General features: G+C 45.0%; 1 long non-coding RNA gene and 1 pseudogene across 1 annotated transcript in view; both read right to left on the reverse strand.

Annotated features, from left to right (window-relative positions):
* LOC121154128 overlaps window positions 1-21373 on the reverse strand; it is a 287396-nt gene that overhangs the window by 205950 nt on the left and 60073 nt on the right. The window lies entirely within an intron of this gene.
* Window positions 5089-5415, reverse strand: LOC121154127 (annotated as a pseudogene).

A 21373-nucleotide genomic window follows, 5' to 3' on the forward strand; every position in this document is an offset into this window, starting at 1 on the left:
TTTGCTGGGTCTTAAGACCTTATTTCCAAAGGCTCCCAAGACATGGATAATTTTTATGCTTTTTCCTTATGAATGTGTCATTTGTTATAGGAATCTCAGACATGATCTTTGCAATAAGTAAGAAAAAGATACTACATTTCTTTTCATGCTGTAGAAACTCTATTTACGTCTGGCAACTGAAGTAAAGGAAATCCTGAAGGACACTGAGCTGGTTGAGAATTGCAACCAGGAGCCAGGGCCATGGCTTAATAGGCTAATCTTCCATCTTCCATTCCGTAAGAGCACCAGTTTGTGTCCCAGCTGTTCTATTTTCAATACAACTCTGCTGATGGCCTGAGAAAGCAGCAGAGGATGGTTCAAATCCTTGAACGTCTGCACCCACTAAGGAGACCTGGGAGAAGTTCCTGCCTCCTGACTTTGGATCAGCTCAGCTCTGGTTGTTGTGGCCAATGGTAAGTGAAACAGGAGATGGAAGAATGTGTGTGTGTGTGTGTGTGTGTGTGTGTGTTTCTGTCTCTCCTTCTCTCTATAACTAAATAAAAATCAAATAAATCTTTCAAAAATTAAAAACTGCTGCTAGAACACAACAACCATTTTGTGTTTTTGTGAGGGAGGAAGGAAAGAGGGAGGCAGAAAGAGGGAGACAAAGAATGCATTGCCACTTGCTGGTTTACTACCCAAATGCTCATAGCAGCTGGGGCTAAGCTAGGAGCTAAGAACTCCTAAGCTAAGATGTTTGCCACATGGATAACACTGAGCCAACTTCTAGAGCACATTAACAGGAAGCTGAGCTCAGGAACTGGAGCTAGGCACTGAACCCAAGTACTAAGTGTAAGGCCATGGGGCCCTGAGCTGACATCTTAACAGCTAAGCCAAACACCTGCCCCTAGAACCATAGTCTCATGGGCGTATAACCAACCACAAAACCACAACCTAGTAAGTCATGGATCAATATCCCCACATTACAAATGGGGAGACAGAGAGACAGGAAGAGTAAATGACTCGTTTACAGTCAAAGAGCTGTTTTGGTGCAAAGTAGAAAAAAGAAGTTAGGACCTTAGCCCATATCCCTTCCTTCCAGGGATCAGCAGCCCCCATATCTACTAAAACTACAAAGCTTTGGGGCTGGAACCTGTACACTGGTCACTTCAGTCAGTTCATCAGGGCAAGCTGTCAGAGAGGTAATGAAAAAGAGCTGAGGCCTTCAGACCTTTGCAAATTTAAATTATACCTTTCTGACTGTATGTGTCTTGTGTAATCCTCAAAGATTTGTAATTGTGACAGCTTAGGAAAATTACAGGTGACTCAAAGCAATTTAATGATAATAAAAATAAAATAAAAACAGTAAACAGCACTGCTGCTCCCTCTAATTTCCCAGCATCTTTATCATATAAATGCCTCGCATTCTTTTCCCCACAGACAATTAATGAATCTGCAATTTGCACTGGATGCTTCTGCCCTGCAGGGAGCCCCTCCCAGCTGCTATGCTCCCGGGAAGCCAGACTAAGAGAGCAGCACTGGGCTCTAATCCTCTACAGACCACACTTCCCTCTCTTGGTCCTTACCCCAGTGGCCCAGGCCCTGGCTTCTCCAGCCAGGTTCCTCCAGGAGCCCTGCTGATTTGAGCAACCACAAATTGACCTTCTCTCCGGGTGTCTCCTTGCCTTCTTCCCAGTGTTAATATGCGCCCTAAAGAGCTGCAAACTCAACAAGTCTCTGTTATGCAGGTTAATTCAGAGCGCAGCCAAGCTGTGATCAAATGACCTTTACCCACTTCCCTACTAATTTTGATGGGCAGCTCCATTTTCCTTCTCCCTCCTGATTCCCCCCTTGCTCTAAATTGGAAATCTATCAATTTTCGAGGCAAATGGAAAATAAAGACACACAGGCACAAGCAACACACACACACACACACACACACACACACACACACACACACACACACACACACACACACACCAGCAGCAACAGCAGTTGCTGAGATAGGGGTAGACTGAACCTGTTTCTTTTTAAACTCTAAACGCCCAGATCTCAGAACACAGTAGCTAGATCTGGAGCTGAAGTCAAAAGAAAATAAATGTTCTGAAAGAGAATTCCTCCTCAAGGTTATTCCTTGCTTTAGAAGTGGGGTACAATAACAATAGCAAATGTAGAAAACATTAATAATAATTAATGTTCACCAAGTGCTGACCATGTGTAAGTCGCTTCTCGGGGATTATCTCATTTAATTTTCCTGACAGCTTTATGAAATAAGAACTATTATTATCCCCACATTATAGAAAGAGAAACTGAGGCTTCAAGAGATTACAGAAAAGGCTTTAGAATATGCGTATAGAATGAGGCAGGGTGAACATTTGAACCTGGATGGTCCAATTCCAACGTCAAGTCTTGTTTCATTATTAACAGCAGTGTAACCTGGAACCTGTCATAGAATTACAGGCAATCTTAGTTGCCTCATCTTCAAAGTGAGGATAATAAGATCTACTTCACCAAGCTCCTGGGAGGAGAAATGAGGCAGTGATCAGACCCTGTCAGCTGTCATTACAATAATTATTATTAATTCAATTAAATTCTTATATAAACATTTCCTGATCACTTCTATGTACCAGTCCTGCTCTCACCCTGAGGACACAACAGTGATCAAAGCAGATCACAACATCCCTGTCCCTGAGGAACATGCATTGAAGCAGGGAAGACAGACAAAAATAAAGAAAATAAATACACATCAGATGAAGCTTAATGTTTTAGTAGAAATAAAATGAAAGGAGGTATAGTGGAAGGACCATAATTTTAGGTTGGCTGGGCAGAGGCAACCTCACAGAGAAGGTGATAATGCAGACAAAGTTCTAAAAAAATAAAATAAAATATGGTGACAGAGGCAAGCCACTGTCTGGGAAAGAGCATTCCAAGTAGGGAAAACAGCAAATGCAAAGACCCTGAAACAGAACCAGCAAGGGAGCCAGAGAGGACAGAATAGAGGCAGGTCACGATAGTGAGTTGAGACCAGAGAAGAAGAGCAGGAGCTGGTCCTTATAATCCTTTAGAGGGTTCTGAGCAGAGCAGTGACATTATTTAGCATGTTAAAACTGTTTAAATTTATGTATTTTGCTTATTTGAAACACAGAGGGAGAGGGAAGCAAAGAGAAAATCTCCTACCCACTGATTAATTTCCCAAATGCCCACAGTAGCCATGACTGGGCCAGGTAGAAGCCAGGATCTGGGAATTCAAAATGAGTCATTCATGTGGGTGGCAGGAACCCAACTTCTTCGGTCCTCACTTGCTGCCTCTCAGAGTGTACATTTACAGAAAGCTGGAATCAGATGCAGCGCTGGAACTCAAACCCAGGCCCTCCACACAAAAGGCAGGTTTCTTAAGCAGTATCTTAATTGTTGCACCAAACTCTGGACACTGAACACATTTTGAAGAGAGAATGACAGATTCTGCTGCTGCACGGGATGTCAACGTGTAAGAAAAGGAGGAGTCATTAATGACACTAAGAATTTTTATCTGAGCAGCTGAAAGTTTAAAGTTGACTTTTACCAGAATGAGATAAAGGAGGACAGTCAAATATTATTCACTGAATTGTGTTTTCTTTATTGTGCCCCCCTGAAAAAAAGACATTGAAGTTCTGACCCCCAACACTTGAAAATGTGATATGATTTGGAAATAGGTTCTGTGCAGGTGTGAGGTTAAGATGTGGTCATTTGGATATGCCCTCATCTACCATGACTGATGTCCCTATTAAAGCAGGCAACATGGACACAGAAGCACATACACAGGGAGAATATCACATGGAGATTACAGTAATACTGCCATAAGCCAGAAGCTGGAGAGAGGCCTCAGGCAAACGCTTCCCAGGACATCCAGAAGGAATGCAACCCTGCCAACATTCTGATTTAGGATCTCTGGCCTCCAGAACTGGAAGCCAGTAAATTTGTGCTGCCTTGTGACACTTGGTCACGACAGCCCTAGCAGAGCAACACAGCACGCTGTAAAGGTAGAGTCAGTAGTTTTAAACATTCAGGTGAAGTGCCAATTAACAGATGAATATGGGTCTGAAGTTCAGGGATGAGGGCTGCACTGGAGATATATTCAAGAAATGCATCAGTTGTGTGATCACTTGGAGAAGAGGACCAAGAACGGAGCTCTGGGATACTCCACCATTAAGCCCACAGGGGGTTAAGGCAGTCGATGTGAAAACCAAGAGAGGTGAACATCTGAAAAGTAAGTGAAGAAAATGTTTTGAGAAGAAATGAATTATCAGTTCTGTGTAATGTCAGCCATGAGTCAAGCTGGATGAAGACAAAGAATTGACCACTGGATTAAACAACTCAGAACTCATTTGTGACCTTGACAGTGGCACTTTGAGAAGTGAGAGTGAAACATAATTAGAATGGGCTAAGGAAGAGGGGAGGAGAGGAATTGGAGACACAGGTGTTGACAACTCTATTGAGTAATTTTGCTAAAAGGAGAGGTGAGATCGAGAGAGAACTTTTGAAAAGGGAAAAAGGAGTGTTTTATATGGAAATAGATAATGCAACACAGAGGGAGAAAATGGTGACCCAAGCAAGAATAGAGTGAATTGCAGTGCTGCCCTTCAAAAATCTGTCTGCAGGGATGGGGAGGGCAGGGTCAAGGCCATTAGTGGAAGGGCTGACCCTGGCCAGGAGCATAGATGAACCACTCAGGGTGACAAGAGACAGGCAGGCACGTGGGCATAGAGCAGGGGTGTGCACAGAAGTGGTGGTGTTGCAAGAGGCAAAGGCATCAACTGAGAGTGAGGAGAGGGTAGGAAGTGCTTAAGCTTTGGGGAGAACATCTTGAAATTGTCATGGAGAAGGACTGGGATGGGAAAATACAGTAGGATTGAGGAGCAGTACTCAGGGCCTGCCTGAGGTGAAGTCAGATCAATCAGTCAAGTTTAGCTGCACAGTGTTAGCTCGAAGTCAGCCATCTGACTTGAATAGGACTGGATCTTTATTCCTCAAACACAGAGAGAGCAGAAACAAAAGAGCTGAGGGGTGTTCAACAGAGTGGTTATAAAGATGGATTATAGCATTTATTTTCATTTATTTATTTTCAATAGTTTAAATTTTTGAGGAGTACAGCATCACTCAGGTTCTGTGCCTAGTGGCCTTTGCAGGCAGGTTGCTTTAAAACTTGGCACAAACCATGTCACTGTTTCCATTAGCGTGAGTTCCCTTTCCCCAGATGACTCTGCTATTGTTAGATTCACTATTAGGTGTCACTATGTTTGCTTTGTGCATGCAGGCATACCTCTTGCACAAGTAGGATTCAGTTTCATCCAGGGTATACACACCTTCAATTTTAAGCAGCACCGTGTGCTGCCTTTTGTTCTGGAGACCTCGCATGTAGCCAGCAAAAATGACCTTGCACCACAGTTTTTCAGACATTATTGTCTTGTAGAAGTCCTGTTCCCAGCATGCCTCCAAGGCTCCAAGATGGTGGAAAGAGGAGCTATGGAATTTAATTTGGTTATGGATAAAAGGCAAGACTTGAGAAAGTCAGGGATCACCAAAGACCAGTTAGATCAAGAGATGGTGTGTTCTCACACAAATTAGAATAGATAGGCAGACTTTGTCAGCATGGACTCACATATACCTTACTAGGTAGGACACAGAGTAAGTACTCCTCACCAAGGTATTGAAGATTTCTCTGCACACCACTCCTATAACTGTTATGCACCTCAATTGTTAAAATGTCAATGGAGTAGTCACAGGATGTGATTAAGAACTTGCATTATTTTTAACATATTGTTTACTCAATACTATGTCAATTAATTCCATAATGTTATATATTGTTGCTGATGTTATGTTAGGGTTTTTGATTGATCGGGATTTTACTCTGTTGGCTCTACCTTCAGACCAGAGAAGGTCTCCCCAAGAAGCCGTTGAACTTATCTGGACAATAAGATGCTGGACTCTATGCTTGGTATATGCTTACGATGAAGGAATCTCAACTGAACTTGAACTGTGGTTATGCAACAAGGTGGAGGAATCCACCATGGGGGGAGGGTTATAGGAAGGGTGGGGGGAATCCCAGTACCTGTAAAACTGTGTCACATAATACAATGTTATTAATAATAATAAAAAAGAAAAAAAAGAGAGATGGTGTGTTCTTATACGGGGAAAAGGCCTTAAGAGTCAAGGACCTAGAGCCTCTAAGCTAGCCGCATAAGAGCAGGGTCATGCATGCAAATCTTAGACAGATGGCAGTGCCAACAATAATATGGTTTAGGATATGGCCATGGGAATGAGTGGCTAGGGCAGGAATGAAAATCTGAACCTTGGTGGTGGAGGTCAGAAAACTAAGACATCAAAGTACTGGAGAGATCTTGAATATTGAAATCACCAAGAATTATGGGAGGTCTACCAATAGAGTGACAGTGAGGCAGGAGCCAAAATGCTGAAGGATGAAGAGGAAGGTACTAGGAATCACTCTGTAACAACATCTGATAATGCAAATTCTGCAGCTGGGGCTTGTACAGAAGGGATAGAGAACAGGGTGGAGACAACCAAAGGACACAAGATGTCTTACTACATTACCTCTAAGCCAGAAGGTACGATGGTGGTGAGAGATAAAAAGACCCAAAGAGCAACCAGAGAAGAGATGGACAAACTAACAGCTTTTGCTGAAGACTGAGCACGGATTCCAGCAGCAAAAGTAAAGGATAGAGAGGAAATGAGGAGTTAAGTAACAAAAGGAGATTTGCTAAGCCTGGATGCTGGGGGAACCCATGAGTTCTGGGTTGCTCATCTGACTGCCATAAATCAGAGTAAATGAGTAGTCCTGGGACACTAAAGCCGAGGTCTTAAGGACTGAACAAGAGCAGGGTGGGCCATTCCACGAGCATTAGGAGTTCTGGTGTCCCCACTCATGGGTTTTCAAAAATTTTTACTTACTTGAAAGAGTTTCAGAAAGACACTAGGAGAAAGAAAGAGAAAGAGGAAAATCCTTCATCTGGTTTGCTTCTCAAACAGCTGCCAACAGCTGGAATCAGGTTGGTCTAAAGCCAGGAGCCTGGAGCTTCCTCTGTATCTCCCACACGGGTGCAAGGCCCAAGCACTTGGATCATTGTCCACTGCTTTCCCAGGTGCATTATCAGCGATCTGGTCTAGAACTGGAACAGCTGGACTTGAACCAGTACCCACAGGGGATGCTGGTGCTGCAGAGTGGCCTCCCTCAATATATCACAGTGCTGCCCTCCTCAACTCATTTTTGCCAAATGTGACATGCAAATTATAAACAATAACTAAACTTTATTTTGGTATCAATCAGCCTTCTCAAGTAGCCCACACCACTTTGCCTAGTTCTTACAAAACACATACACAGAACTATGCATGAATTTTAAAAAATTTATGCAATATAGTAAACATACCTTTTAATTTTATTTTATTTTATTACGAACTTTAAAAAAATACTTGAAAAGTAGAGTTACAGAGGGAGAGAGAAATCTTCCACTTGCTGGCTTACTCCCCAAATGTCCACAACAGCCTGAACTAGAGCAGGCCAAAATCAGGAGCTAGGAACGGCCATTTAGGTTCCCAATATGGGTAGCAGAAATCCAGCTATTTGATCTATCATCTGCTGCCTCCCAGGCACACTGAGAGAAAACACAATCAGAAGTACTGACTATCTAAGACTGGAACCAGACACTTAGATATGGAATGTGGGCAATGCATGTGGGACTTAACCTGCTGTACCATGACACTGCTTTCCATGAACTTCTTGATGTTTCCTCCCACATATCAGAAATATACAGGCAGTTCCCAGAAACTATCCAGAGTCAAAACACACAGTCAAGACCAATACCTAGCCTCACTGGGGGTGCTCTTCAGTGCCAACACCTTCTGTGCCTCCAACAATGCCCAGAACTGAATGGCAAAAGTTCTGCAAAGACTGCTTTCAAGGAACCAAACTCCTCTATCATTGCATCAACCAAGACACTGATTCCTTTGATTTGGTAGCCTTCACTTACTGTCCACCCTCAGACAAGTCTCTATTGGTGATCATGTTGGTCAAAGTAACTGACAAGACAGGCAACTCAAGAAACACTGACCAACTGCCAGCAGTGTCATGCAGCAGGTTAAGACACTCCTTGTAGCACCGGAATCCCATTTCAGAGTGCCAATTTGAGTCCCACTATTCTGCCTCAGATGTCCTGCCTCTTTCCTAACACACTTGGAATGGCAGTGAAAGGTGACTCATGTACCTGGACCCTGCCATTAGCATAAGAGACCCAGAAGAAGTTCCTGGTTGCAGTCTGGCCTGCCCTGGCTATTGTGGCCATTTGGGGAGTAAGCCAGCAGATGTGAGGTCTGTTCCTCTTACTCTCTATCATTCTACCTTTCAAATAAGTATATAAATGAACAAAAGCTGACGAAACAGGTCTTCCAGCCTCGACCTTGGAAAGAGTCGATAAATTTGTACAGATTAGTCAAATATGAAGATGTTCAAAGATATTGATCACAACTGTCAAATATTTATTAAAAGCAATAGTAATAAAGAAGTATTACTATTTTGTCTGGTCAAGCAAGAAAGAGCAGAAGAAAAGTCTGGGCAACCACTCCACAATGAGGATAGGTGCCTTATCTTCTGGGTAAGAACACGATTCCTACTGACTAGGGCTAAGGTAGGACTTTAGTGCCTGAATCTTCCTAGATAAGAGCAGATATGTGCAGGGTTCAATGCACAGCAAAACACACTCCTGATTCTCAAAAGATGAGATGATAAAGGCTCCCATTTACTTAGTAGCCCCCCCCCCCATGCCAGCCACTGTAGTCAGCATGCATGGCCTCATTTCATCCTCAGGTAAAGAAGAGAGTGGGGTATAAGATTACATTTGAGGGGGCCCAGCACAGGGGCCTAGTGGTTAAAGTCCTCACCTTGAATGCATCTGGATCCCATATGGACGCAGGTTCTAATCCCGGCAGCTCCATTTCCCATCCAGCTCCCTGCTTGTGGTCTGGGAAAGCAGTAAAGGATGGCCCAAAGCCTTGGGACCCTGCACCCATGTGGGAGACCTGGAAGAGTTTCCAGGCACCTAGCTTTGGATCGGCACAGCACCGGCCACTCAGGTCACTTGGAGAGTGAATCAGTGGACAGAAGATCTTCCTCTCTGTCTCTCCTCCTCTCTGTATATCTGACTTTCCAATAAAAATAAATAAATGTTTTTAAAAAAGATTACTTTTAAGGAAACACTAGTTTAAAGATGGTATCAGTAACTCACCTGTGATCTCCATCCTCCATCCACTTCCCACTCCCCAACTACAAGGTCACTTAGGTAGACATGCTGGTCATGTACTGCACAACTCCACAGCACACGACTGCACTTGAGAAGGATGGCACTACTTGCAGTTAGGCAATGTACCACCTGCTCCTGCTCACTTGATTCCAAAGTCCATTTTCCTTACAACTGTATTACCAAGTCCAGTAATCAAGGTCTTTTAAGTAAGAGCTCCTTAAGGTCAGGGAAGATTTTTTTTTGTGTGTCCACAGAGAGTAGTACAACGCCCAGCACATAGCAGGTGCACAAGAAATGGCTGCAAGATTAAAGGCTATCAAAGATGAACATGAATGTGCTCATCAACTCCTGAATCACTGGATCTACAGAGGCACCACTTGAAGCCTGAAAATAGGTAGTTTAAAACAAATGAAAGGAAGAACTATTGCTTTACACAGCTGGCTGTCAGCTTATAAAACTCATTAACCCAAGAGGTGGTATAGGCAGCAAATACTAATGGACTCCAGGTGTGTCTAGGAAAGTTCAAAGCTTCTAAGTCATGATGTACTATTAAGGAGAGTAGCCAAGAAGTGAACTGACATCGCTGAAGCACCTTCTATGTTTCCAGCACTGGGCTACACTGAACATCTATTTTACTGATCTCTCCATTTCTACTTCCCTCTCTATAAACTAGATCTAATATTTGCTACCCATTGAGAGTGTTCTGATCATTAAATCAAATAATATATGTAAAGCACTTAACTCTAGCATAGTGTTAATACTCAAATCTTGAGTATTATTGCTAGAAATAACAGCAAAGATTATTAACAGATGAGATTGTATTTACATTTCACTAATAGAAAAACATCTCACAAAATTTGCAATGTAGATCAAGAAACCAGGCTCAATTTATCCCTTCATGGAGACACTTTACTAGTCAAGATCAAAAACTAAGCTTCATTCAACTTTTGGAATTGCACATAAGAATGGCTCTCCCTGGTGATTTTCAGCCAGGCCTATCCTGTACTAAAGCAACTTGGTCATGACCATCTCCAAGTACAACCATCCCCCTCCTCCTGTAATTTCTATCAACAGCTTTAGGAGACTGATACCACGCTGTGCCCGGCAACAAATAAAACATCTGGATGAAATTTCCTCCATTCTAGGTGGAGATATTGGGGCAGAATTTGTGTGCATTGTGATACATGGGGAAAATGGAATGGACTGGCTTTATTAGAAGCCATAACCTGAGGAAAATCTTGGTACTATAAGGAGAGTAGCCAAGAAGTGAACTGACATCGCTGAAGCACCTTCTATGTTTCCAGCACTGGGCTACACTGAACACCTATTTTACTGATCTCTCCATTTCTACTTCCCTCTCTATAAACTAGATCTAATATTTGTACCCATTGAGAGTGTTCTGATCTCAATCTTCTTTCCTACAAACCTGAACATGGCTTCTGAGAGGCCTGCCCTCACTGAGAGCTCTTAGAAGCAACGATCATTCAACTACATAACATTTCCTCTCTGCATCCATAGATGCCACACTGTGCCTGACACAAAGATTTTCTGAGAGAGGGAGGAATTGTAAAGATGGATGTGTGGACAATAGAACAATAGATGGATTATGGACAGATGATTGATAAACAAGTGGATAAAACAACTTAGTATAATTAACACAAGTATAGTTTAAAGTGATACTGGAGTCTAAACCCAGTTCCTCCACTATTTAGTTGTGTGGCCTTCAAAACAACTACTTACTCTTTCTGGGCCTTAGCTTCCTTATTGGTAATGTGAGGATAACAGTGGCAACCTATTTGGTAGAGTTGTTGTAGGCTTGAAGTAAGAAAATATATATAAATCACTTACTCATCCATCAGTATTTATTGTGCTTCTACTATGCATGAGACTTCAGCCCAAGCATTGAAATTACAGTGTAAAAACAGGTTTTAAAAATCTATGCCTTCTTTGAATTTAGACTCTAATTGGGAAAATAGATCAAGAATAATAAATTAGATAAGTATAGAGAATATTAAAGGTAAGTGTTCTTCAGGGGAAAAAGATAGCAGAGTAAGAGATTGGGGAAGCGATCCTCTTGGAGAAGAGACTATCTGAAAAGAGTGAAGATGTGAAAGATGGCGTTGCCTGGGGTTGGTGGGGGGAGCATTCCAGGCAGAGAGAACAGCTAGTTCAAAGTCCTTGGGTCAGGAGTGTGCCTGAATTATCTGCAGCAGAGAAGCAGCGGGGCAGAGGGAAAGGACAGCAGGTGGTGAGGTCTTACAGTAGGAGGTCAGATCCCAGAAGGCCTTAGAGGTCGCTGTAAGGCTTTGGGTTTTTGTTTTCTGAGAAAAGGGTGCAGGAAATCTCTTTGTATGATATTGAGCAGCAGAGGAACATGCTCTTACTTACCATGTATGAAGGACCAGACACCTAACTGGGACACAAGGGCAGCTAATTAACAATGTTCAGCAGAAAGAGTTGCCTTTTTGGGGGGGTCTTAGCCAAGCTGTTTGGATTTTGAATGACTTATAACATCTGTTTTCAAAGACTGCAGCAAAAAAGCTCTGCAGGGATGGGGAGAAGGAGAAAGTCGGCTCCTCCAAGTAGAATCCAGCATTGCAACTGCACACCTGGGACACTGTCAAGGTGTTCCTAAGACTGGGAGTGTGGGCAAGGGAAGACTCCGAAACCGATCCTAAGCAGTCTGTTCTCCATCCCATCAGGCCTGAGAGATGAACACATTCCACCGGAAGCTGGTAGGCAGACACTATAAGAGCCTTCATTACTTCCCCTTTTCTTCCTTCACCTCCCACTTCTCTTCCCCTTCTCTCTCCTTCTCCCTCACTTCCTTCTTTCCATCAACATCATCTTCTTTATGTCCATTATCTTTGCTTTCTACAATATCATCACTGCCATCATTGCCATTATTCATAGTTTACTCAGCCTGTAGCCTAGCATATAAGCACTTTATATGCATTAGCTCGCTCACTCACTCTCCACAATAACTACAGTCATGTGAGACAGGCATTCCCGCAATCTCCCTTTGATCCACACTGAAATGAAGGTCCAGACAGGTGACGCAACGTGCCCAGGGGACACAGAACTGTGATGCAGCAGAGCAGGACTCTGTACACAGGTAGACCATTAGGTTTCCTGTTTATAACTGCATTTTTCCGGCTTTATTCAGCCTGTCTGAAAATGTCGTCAATATGCCCCAGAGGACACAAAAGATGAGGGGACTAGGAAGACAGAATAGAAATGGTAAGCAGCCCGGAAAAGGGCAGATGACATCGCACTCCAGCATATGTGACTAGGAGCCAAAACTATCCTGATACTCATCTAGGAAAGTGTGTATGCAGAAGATGTACAGGGAAGGTAGGTGGAGATATGACTGCAGATATGCATCTGGTCGTGCACAGGAGGGTAGTGGAATCGGTAACAGGTGGGAGTAGAACCAGACCCTAGCTGTGCCCTTCACCAGCTGGGAGACCTTGAGAGAACTTCATCACTCAGACTGCTGCTTCTCATCTGTAACAAGAAGATAAGACCAGTACCTACTTCACAAGCACAATGTTGTAAGAAAAGCCATAAACACTTTATATTATAAAATATATAGCCATGGATAATGATCTCATATTCAGCCCAAATGTGGCCATCTACTGGCTAGTCTTTTTAAAAAAACATTTATTATTATTATTATCATTATCATTTTATGATACAGTTCCATAGGCTCCTGGTATTTCCCTTATCCCCTCCCCAATTCCTTCCCCCCACCTAGTTCCTCTATATCATTACTAAAATGTTGTTCTTCATACATAGTCATATGTTCATCATTGCGGGTATGGAAAGTGGCAGAGAGTCCAGCATCCTATTGTCAAGAAATAGTGAACAGTTTCATTGTAAGTCCATCTTTGTCTGGAAGTAGAAATGCATACTACATTGTATCCTCACATCTGGATATGTTAGTCTCCATTTCACAGCTACTGTACATCCCCTCAAATAAAAAGTAATAATACAAAATCAACAATAGAAAGAAAAATAGAAATCTACAATGCCACGAAGTTAAATGACATGTTACTAAATATGACAGTCTCCATTATACAGCTACTTTACATCCCCTTAAATGAAGAGCCACAAAACAAAATCAACATCAGGGAACACCATGAAGTTAAATAACATGCTGCACCATGAAGTAAAATAGCATGCTACTAAATGACTAAGGTGTAGCTGAAGAAATGAAAATCAAGAACCTTCTTGAAGAAAATGATGCTACTGCATGATCTACGAGTCATTGAATGATTTAATCAGAAGAAAGTGTTTTGAAGAGATGAAACTAACAGAAAGCAACAAAACCCATGCGATATAGCTTCTGCTGATTTTTGTTGGTGAAGTGTGTCTCTTCTAGACAATAATAGACAGGTTTTGTTCTTTAATCCAGTGTACTAATCTATGACGTCTGATTGAGCTTAAGCCATTTACGTTCAGAGTTTAATATGTATGGATGGTACTTTGGTCCTGTCATTTTAGGAATGGGTCGTTCATTGGTTTAAAGCTATAGCTGAAAGGGAAGGACCACCATGGAAACCTGGGACCAACCTTGGGAATTAAGAGGTGTGTCCCAGGCCCACATCTCAGGTGAGATGGCCGCCAACAACTATTAGCCCAGGCTTCTGCTCCCACATCAGCTTCTCAAAGGAGAGGCTTCTGGTTCACTGAGCTGGGTGGGGTGTGAGTGTGTGTGTGTGTGTGTGTGTGTGTGTGTGTGTGTGTGGTGTGGTATGGTGTGGTGTGGAGTGTGTGGCTCACTTTCCCAGCAGTGTCTGCTGAGCCCTCAAAGCATCTTCCAGGTGTCCACTGTGGCTGGGTCTGCCTTAGAACACAGCATCCCTGGGTCATGAACTTTATTTCCCAACACCAACCAAGGAGGAATAGGGCAAACAAAACAGCTCTTTGCAGGCTACTTCACTGTAGAGAAAACAGCCATCGATCTCTGAAAGCAAGGTCTGCTCACTATTTGTCGCCCAGGACCTACTGCAATGCCAGCCTAGAACATAGCAGACCTACAGTATCTGTGCAGCAACAGGATAAAGACATTATGGCAGGAAAAAGGAACATGCTGAAGTTTTTAATAAACAGCACCCCGTATTTTTGCCTGACCAAACACATTGGCCATCCCCTTGGGGACGTATGTAACTGATCTCCCTATCAGGAGAGGAAAGAGAGTACATGTGGGAGACAGGCATAATCATGAGGGTCCCCACCAGGAAGACAAATCTAGTCACCCCACCCCTCACACCCGTCATTCCAGCCCCTCCTTCGGGCAGTTCCTGTGACTCCATAAACCTACTCTTGTCAGGTATAAATAAAGCAAGCCCATTATTGCATGCGCTCCACCTGTTAATTAACAAATAAATCAGCCCCATCTCACCAATTAAGAAAAGATATCTGAGACTGCAAGACGTGACTTATTCCTCCCAGTGATAATGAAAAGTGTTTGTCACAGATTTCAAGGTGACAGGGGCCGCCCCTTCTCCCTCCAGCCCCTGCCTCTTTCACATAGCCATTCTCTCCTTAGGGCTTCTCTGAAGGCCTGGCAGGGGCAGACATGTGGGGGACCTTACTGGCCCCTGCTCTCCACCCTAGGGGCTGCAAACAGTAGCTGAGTCTGCAACAGGTAAAGCAATGTTTCCTGCTTCAGAATCGTGGAGCGGAGGCAGGGACATGGATTTGTCCAAATGAAGATCCTCGGGCCCCACTCAGTCCCCTTGAGTCAGCATCTCCAGGAACTGGAACCAGGATGCTGCTCCCTAGAAGATTGCTATAGTTTGACAATCATGGATGAAAAATCTGTCTTTTCCTTCATTTGGGAATTTATGTTGTCTTTGTATGGACCAAAAAAAAAGTTGAGGGGCATAATTACCAGTAAATAGCACAGGATTGTAGGATATCCAGGATGGAAAGGACTATAGTTCAACCTTCATTCGACAGGTAAGCAAACTAAACCCATGCCATAGTTTAATGTCTCTATCCCCCCCCGCCAAAAAAGATAAGAGGATATTTTAACCCCCAGCATTTAAAAATGTGACCTTATTTGGAAAAAAGATCTTAGCAGACGTCATCAAGTAAAATTGAGGTCATTAAAGTGAGCTCTCATCTAATCCAACCGGCATCTTTATAACAGGGGGAGATCTGGACACAGTGGTAGAACATGTAATGAAGGAAACAGATTGAAAAAAAAAAAACAGGCAGAATGCAATGGGACAATGTGGGTGATGCTGTCACAAGCCCAGCAATAGCAGGGGCAAGCAGAGGCTTGGAAGAAGCAAGGAAAGATCTTCCCCCTACCAGCTGCAGTGAGAATGTGGCCCTTCATTTCAGATTTTTAGCCTCCAGGCCATGAGACAATATATTTCCATGGTGGTGCTTGATTACGACAATCCTAGACAACTAAGGCAACCCATAAAGAGAACATGGCCTGGCCAAGGTCACAGAGCTGAACAGAGAACAACACAGGGCACAGACAGAGGCTCCTTCTCTCTCCGAGGTTCATTTACCCCATCACAGTACCACATAGTTTAAGTCTCCCCTTCCTCTTGTACAACACATGACCCTGAGCTCTGTAAGAATGTGGAGTAGGTGGCATCTCCAAGGCGTTCCTCCAGAAACATGAGGGTGTGTTGTTAGAAGGTCACTCAGCAACCAATCCCAGACTCCAGAACCAATCACATTTGTCACCAGGTTAGGTACATGACCACAGTGAAGCAGACTAAATTTGGGTGCTGTTTGAAACCCTGCTGAGCTGTCAACCAACACTCCAGGACATTTTCTGTGAGACCATTCCAGAAAGGCAAAGCACAGCAAGGTTCTCAGGTTCCCCAAGGAAGACTGCATTTGTGCAGGAAAGTAGAAATCTGGAGCATCAATGAGACCAGTACTGAGAAGACAATGACAAGAATCAGTGGGGGCCAGGCTCATCAGACAACAGCCAGTTAGGGTAAAGACATTCTCATTCTCATAGACCCTCCCCTCAGAGGCCAGGCTGCTAACAAAGTGTCCCTGGCCTCCAAAACATACCCTCCAATATCTACCATCTCTTTTATTATGGGATGTAGGCTATCATACAGGGGTAAACAGCCTTGCAAACCTCTGGTCTTTGAGGCCTGGATTAGAAGGGAAGAGAGATTTGTTGCTTGGTTTGAGAAGAGTTTGTGGCCTAGGAATTCTTCATTAAGAAACAAAGTAAAATTCTTGAGTGGCATGGTCCCTGTATTTTTTCACAGTTGATGGGAGTAGGATACAAGACTTTTCATTTCTGTGGGACATACTACTGGGCAAAGGCTCCAGGCTACCATAATCTCCATCCCCAGAGCTCAGAGAGCAAGAGTTCCAGAGGACGTGGTCTCTGCAGTGCACTCTGAGTAAGGCAGAACCCTCTGAGACTCCAAGGTCCCTACCCATTTCCACAAGTTATCTCCTTGAGTAACATGTCCATTAGAAAGTCATCTGTGATGAGGAGGGAGAGTTTGCACTCAAATTTAATTCTAATAACACTGACAAGGAGATTTGGAAGCACAGCCAATGACTCCATTACAGTAATTACTTCAGGTCCCTCCTGTCATCACCTTAGGCTTTGCCCTCTCCTCTGCCCACTATATCTCCACGTGCTGGCAATGACCACTGTGTTGAGAGACAGGAAGGACAGCAGGGATGATGCTAATGCCTCACAACCCTCACTCCACTGACCAGTGTCAGTCCTTGTGTTTGGCAGCCACAGAAAGAGAGTGAATCCCTATATGGCCACATGAGCAGCTGTGAGTAGACATGCCCACAACTGCCACCACACTTCTCTCCTATCTAGACACATGCCCCGTACACGCCACCCACACGAACTATCAGGCCAATGTCCCCCAGAAAAGTGCAGAGTGGTGACCCTTATTAGACACCCTCATATAGATGTGGACAGTTCATATGAGCTCAAACTGGGGGCTGGGGAGAAGCATGTGGCCAAGTAGTGAACACAACCATGTCCCATATCAGAGTATCTGAGTTTGAGTCTCAGCTCCATTCCTGATTCCAGCTTTCTGCTAATACAGACTTTGACAGCACTGATAGTTCAAGTTGTTAGGTTCCTGTCATCTGATTTAACTTGGATTATAGTCCCAATTCTCAGTTTCAGGCCAACCCAGCCCCCAGATTATATAGGCATTTGGGGGAGTACACTGTTAGATGGGATCTTGTGTGCTCTCTCTGAAACAAATAAAAGAAAGAGCAAAAACAAAAGATTCCAGGAGTGGAGCCCAGGTAAGTCTGAGCAGCAGAGCAGGTATGTTACTGTCCCGGCCATGTGGCTGTGGCTGGGAAAACCTGTGCCATGCCATGCTGTCTGCTAGAAACCCTACCTCCCCATGGACTGCTGCTGGGTGAGGGGAGGGTCCTGGGCTTGTGGGTGGCCAGAGTGCCAACTGGGCTCCCAGCAGTGAGCTCTGGGGTCTTGGGGTTATGGAATCACTGCCTTGGGACATCCACGGATAAAGCCACAATACATGTAGGCAAGGAATGACTCCTGAGGGACACCCAACAACAGGGCCACTGTATTTGAAGGTAAGCGCGGGGACTGAGACCTGGTGGTTTGGAGTGGAGAGACCTAAAAATCTTTATGGGTCAGACTGATACACTAGCCCACATGGAATCCTGAGTTGGGCTTGTTAGCATGGGACATGGCTGACCACCATATACCAGCACACACACACAAGTAAGACTGAGGGCCTGTCTGGCAGGGTTAGATCCCAGTACCTGAAAGTGTCGGATCAGGAAATGGATCACATCAGACTGGGTCATGACACTAACTAGTAAGTAATAGAGCCAGGTCTGGAGGTGGATTCTGTGGAGGGACAAGTGGGTCTAACCCTATGGAACTACAAGTCCTGCTGGCTAGTTTTAGAGTTGAGACGGGGATAGGCTGAGCTAGGTGTGACCATGTAGCTCACCGATGCACACAAGTGCTGGGGCTGGGAATAAGTGGGGCAGGTCCAGGCTGCAGCACCCACGTGAGCACCCTAAAACAGGGCATGGGTCAGGTCAGGCTGCACCAACTCATACAAAGGCCAGGACAGATACAGCAGGCCATGCCATGTAAGGGCCAAACACCCGCTGATGTGCATGAGATCTGGGTCTTGGAATAGCCTGAACAGGAGAACATAGGAAACTCCCCTAGTGGGTCATAGCTTCCTCTGATGAGCATGTGGTTCATGCCTAGGTGTTGGGCAGTCTGGGCAGGATAGCTCCATCCATCAGCAAGTGTGTGAGTTGGTTTTGGAAGAGAGCAGACCGGGCAGGGCCAAGCTAACCTTAGCTTACTGGCAAGTGCAGAAACCAGGCTGGAACACAGGTCGTAACGGATTATGCTGTCACACCTACCAGTTTGCATGAACCAGGGATGGGAGCAGACTGAGCAGGGCCAGGTTCCAGCACCTACCAGCAAGAGCGGGGACTAGGGGCAGGCTGGGCTAGGCCAGGCTGCAGCTTCTGAAGGCAAGGGCCAAGACTGTGCCAAGCTGAGTCAGAGCAACCACTGGCATGTGTGTGATCTGTGGCTGGGATCAGGCCTGGTTGGGAAACTAAGGGAATACCCTGGCTGGGTTCTGGGTCCCAGTGGTGAGCACAGGGGCCAGAGTAGGGGATACGGTCTGGTCCGGACATGGCTGCAGTTTCCTTCGGCACAAATGTGGAATGGATCTGGGGTATGCCAGATTGGGTTAGACTCCAGCACCCACTGGTGATCGTGAGAACCAGGGTGAATGTAGGATGAGCTGGGCTAGGTCTCTGCCCATGTTGATTCACGTGTGAGCTATATTTGGATATGGATGAGCATTGGTTGGGCTGTAGCACCCAACAGTAATAACCAGAATGAGTGAGGGTGAGTCAGCAAAGGCCACTGTTCCTGTTAGGACAAGAGGTAGATTAATTAGGGTTGGCCCTTGGACACTCCGGTGTGCGTGAGATCTGGCATTGGGAGAGGTTCTGATGGAAGAACTTGGGGAACTCCTCTGTCAGGTCAAAGTCCCTGCAGGTGAGTGCAACAACCAAGAAAGGGAGCAGCCCAGACAAAGCCAGGTTACAGTACCCACAGGCTTACCTTTGGCTCAGGTTGCGGGCAAGACAGGCTGGGCCAGTTCATATCACCTGATGGCAAATTTGACAGCCAGAATGGTGTGTGCATCATATCAGGTCAGGCCACAATACCAGCCAGTTCACATTAGGATCAGGACTGGGGACTGGCTGGGCTAGCTAGACTGTATTCTCCATCAGTGCGAGCTGGACTGACGGTGGACCGGGCTGGCCCAGGCTACAGCAGCCACTGGCAATTGCCGAGTTTAGGTAGGCCATGCCAGACTGGGCCACAATGCCCAACCAGTATACATGAGACCCAGGGGAGTGTAGGCAAACCTGGTAGGGGGACTGCAGGGAGCTCCCCTGCTGGATCACTATTCCCACCAGACCAGGCAGGGCTACCACACCTGTTGACCTGCATGTGAGCTGGATCAGGGACAAGCCAGGCTAGGTGGACTCTATCTACTGGTACATGCATATGCCAGAGTGTGGGAGGGTGGGGTTGATTGGGGTTTGCTGCAGCATCAGCAGGCAGATGCTGGCATGGGAGGTAAATTCTATCGAGCTTAAGCGCAGTACCACCTGGAGAGTGCAAGATCCAGGAGTGGGTGTGAGCCCATTAGGGAAAGAGTGGGCACCTCCCTCTTGGGTCGCCACTCTGACTGGTGAGCATGAGAACCAAGACTGAGACAAGCACGGCTAGATAGGCAGTGGCACCCGCCAGTACATGTGTGGGCAGGATAATGGGGCTAGTTGAGTTGAACTAGGCTTCAATGCCCATTGACATGTCTGAGAGCTTAATGGGATTTGGGACAGATAGGATCAGTCTGCTGTACATACTGGCAAGCACAGGATTCAGGGCAGGGGATGGACCTGGTGGGGGTTATTGCAAGGTCGCTCCTACCAGGCCACAATTCCCACTGGTTTGCATGGGGGCCATATGTGCAGTGAACAGGATCAGATTGGACTGCAATACCCATTAGTTTGCATAGAAGACAGGGTTGGAGTCAACTGACCAAGAAATTGCAACTAACAGTGTGCATGTAGGTCGATTTGGGCAACAGACTGCACCAGACCCTGTACTGGCATGCACACAAGAATCAGGGCTAGGATCATCTCAGATGAAGTTTCTTTGGGAATCCCCCAAACTTAACTGCTGATTTCAGAACTCCAACCACAGAGAAAATTGCAGGTTCCACGGTCTGACCATGGGATTATGTGTCAGAGCTGGGTCTCCTAAGTGGCTCAGATGAAGCAATGGACAGCATATCCAGAAGCACATGGAGGATATGGCAGTACACTCAAACCTGCAGAGGACACCTGGTACCATAACAGAGGATGGAGGACAGAACAAATCAACCAACTACCCCAGCCAAGTGTTGCCAACAAATATCTGGGCAAGCGTAATCTCTAAGGTAGACTATGTCAACCAGTGGAGTCTAGAGAAATTTCACCATGATTGAAGTGGCAAGATCAGCAATAATACAGAACTGTTGAACTATCCAAACCACTTGAGCAGGACCCTTGGAGCATGGCCCACACTGGGGACCCTGGGATGGTTGGGAGACTGGGCGATGCTTCTCCCCCTATGTCTCCCCTTCCCGTAGATGCAGGAAGGAAATAAGAGAATGTGAAACCAGTGGTCTTACCCACTTTCCTCTAGCCCTTGACCCTTCACACCCTAATCAAATACGTAAAAATTCTTAAAAGTAAAATTTATACTACAAAAAAATTCCAGGAAAGAGACCAGGCAGAACTTAACTAGATATGTCAGAACTGAATTGCCCTTTTTGCTACTTCGGATTTTTTTACTTTGTCTTTTCTTCATTTTTTTAAATCTTGTTTTATTTTGTTTTTTGAAAGGCAAAAAGAGAGAGAGAATCTTGCATCTGCTGATTCACTTCCCAAATGTCAGCAGCTGACAGGCTGGGCCAGATCAAAGACAGGAGCTCAGAACTCCATCCATGTTGCCCATTTCTGCGGCAAAGACTCAACTGCTTTAGCCACTGCCTGGTGCC

Source organism: Ochotona curzoniae, unplaced genomic scaffold, assembly GCF_017591425.1.
Source record: "Ochotona curzoniae isolate NIBS_2020 unplaced genomic scaffold, NIBS_Ocur_1.0 contig_2723, whole genome shotgun sequence".
Classification (NCBI taxonomy): Eukaryota; Metazoa; Chordata; class Mammalia; order Lagomorpha; family Ochotonidae; genus Ochotona; species Ochotona curzoniae.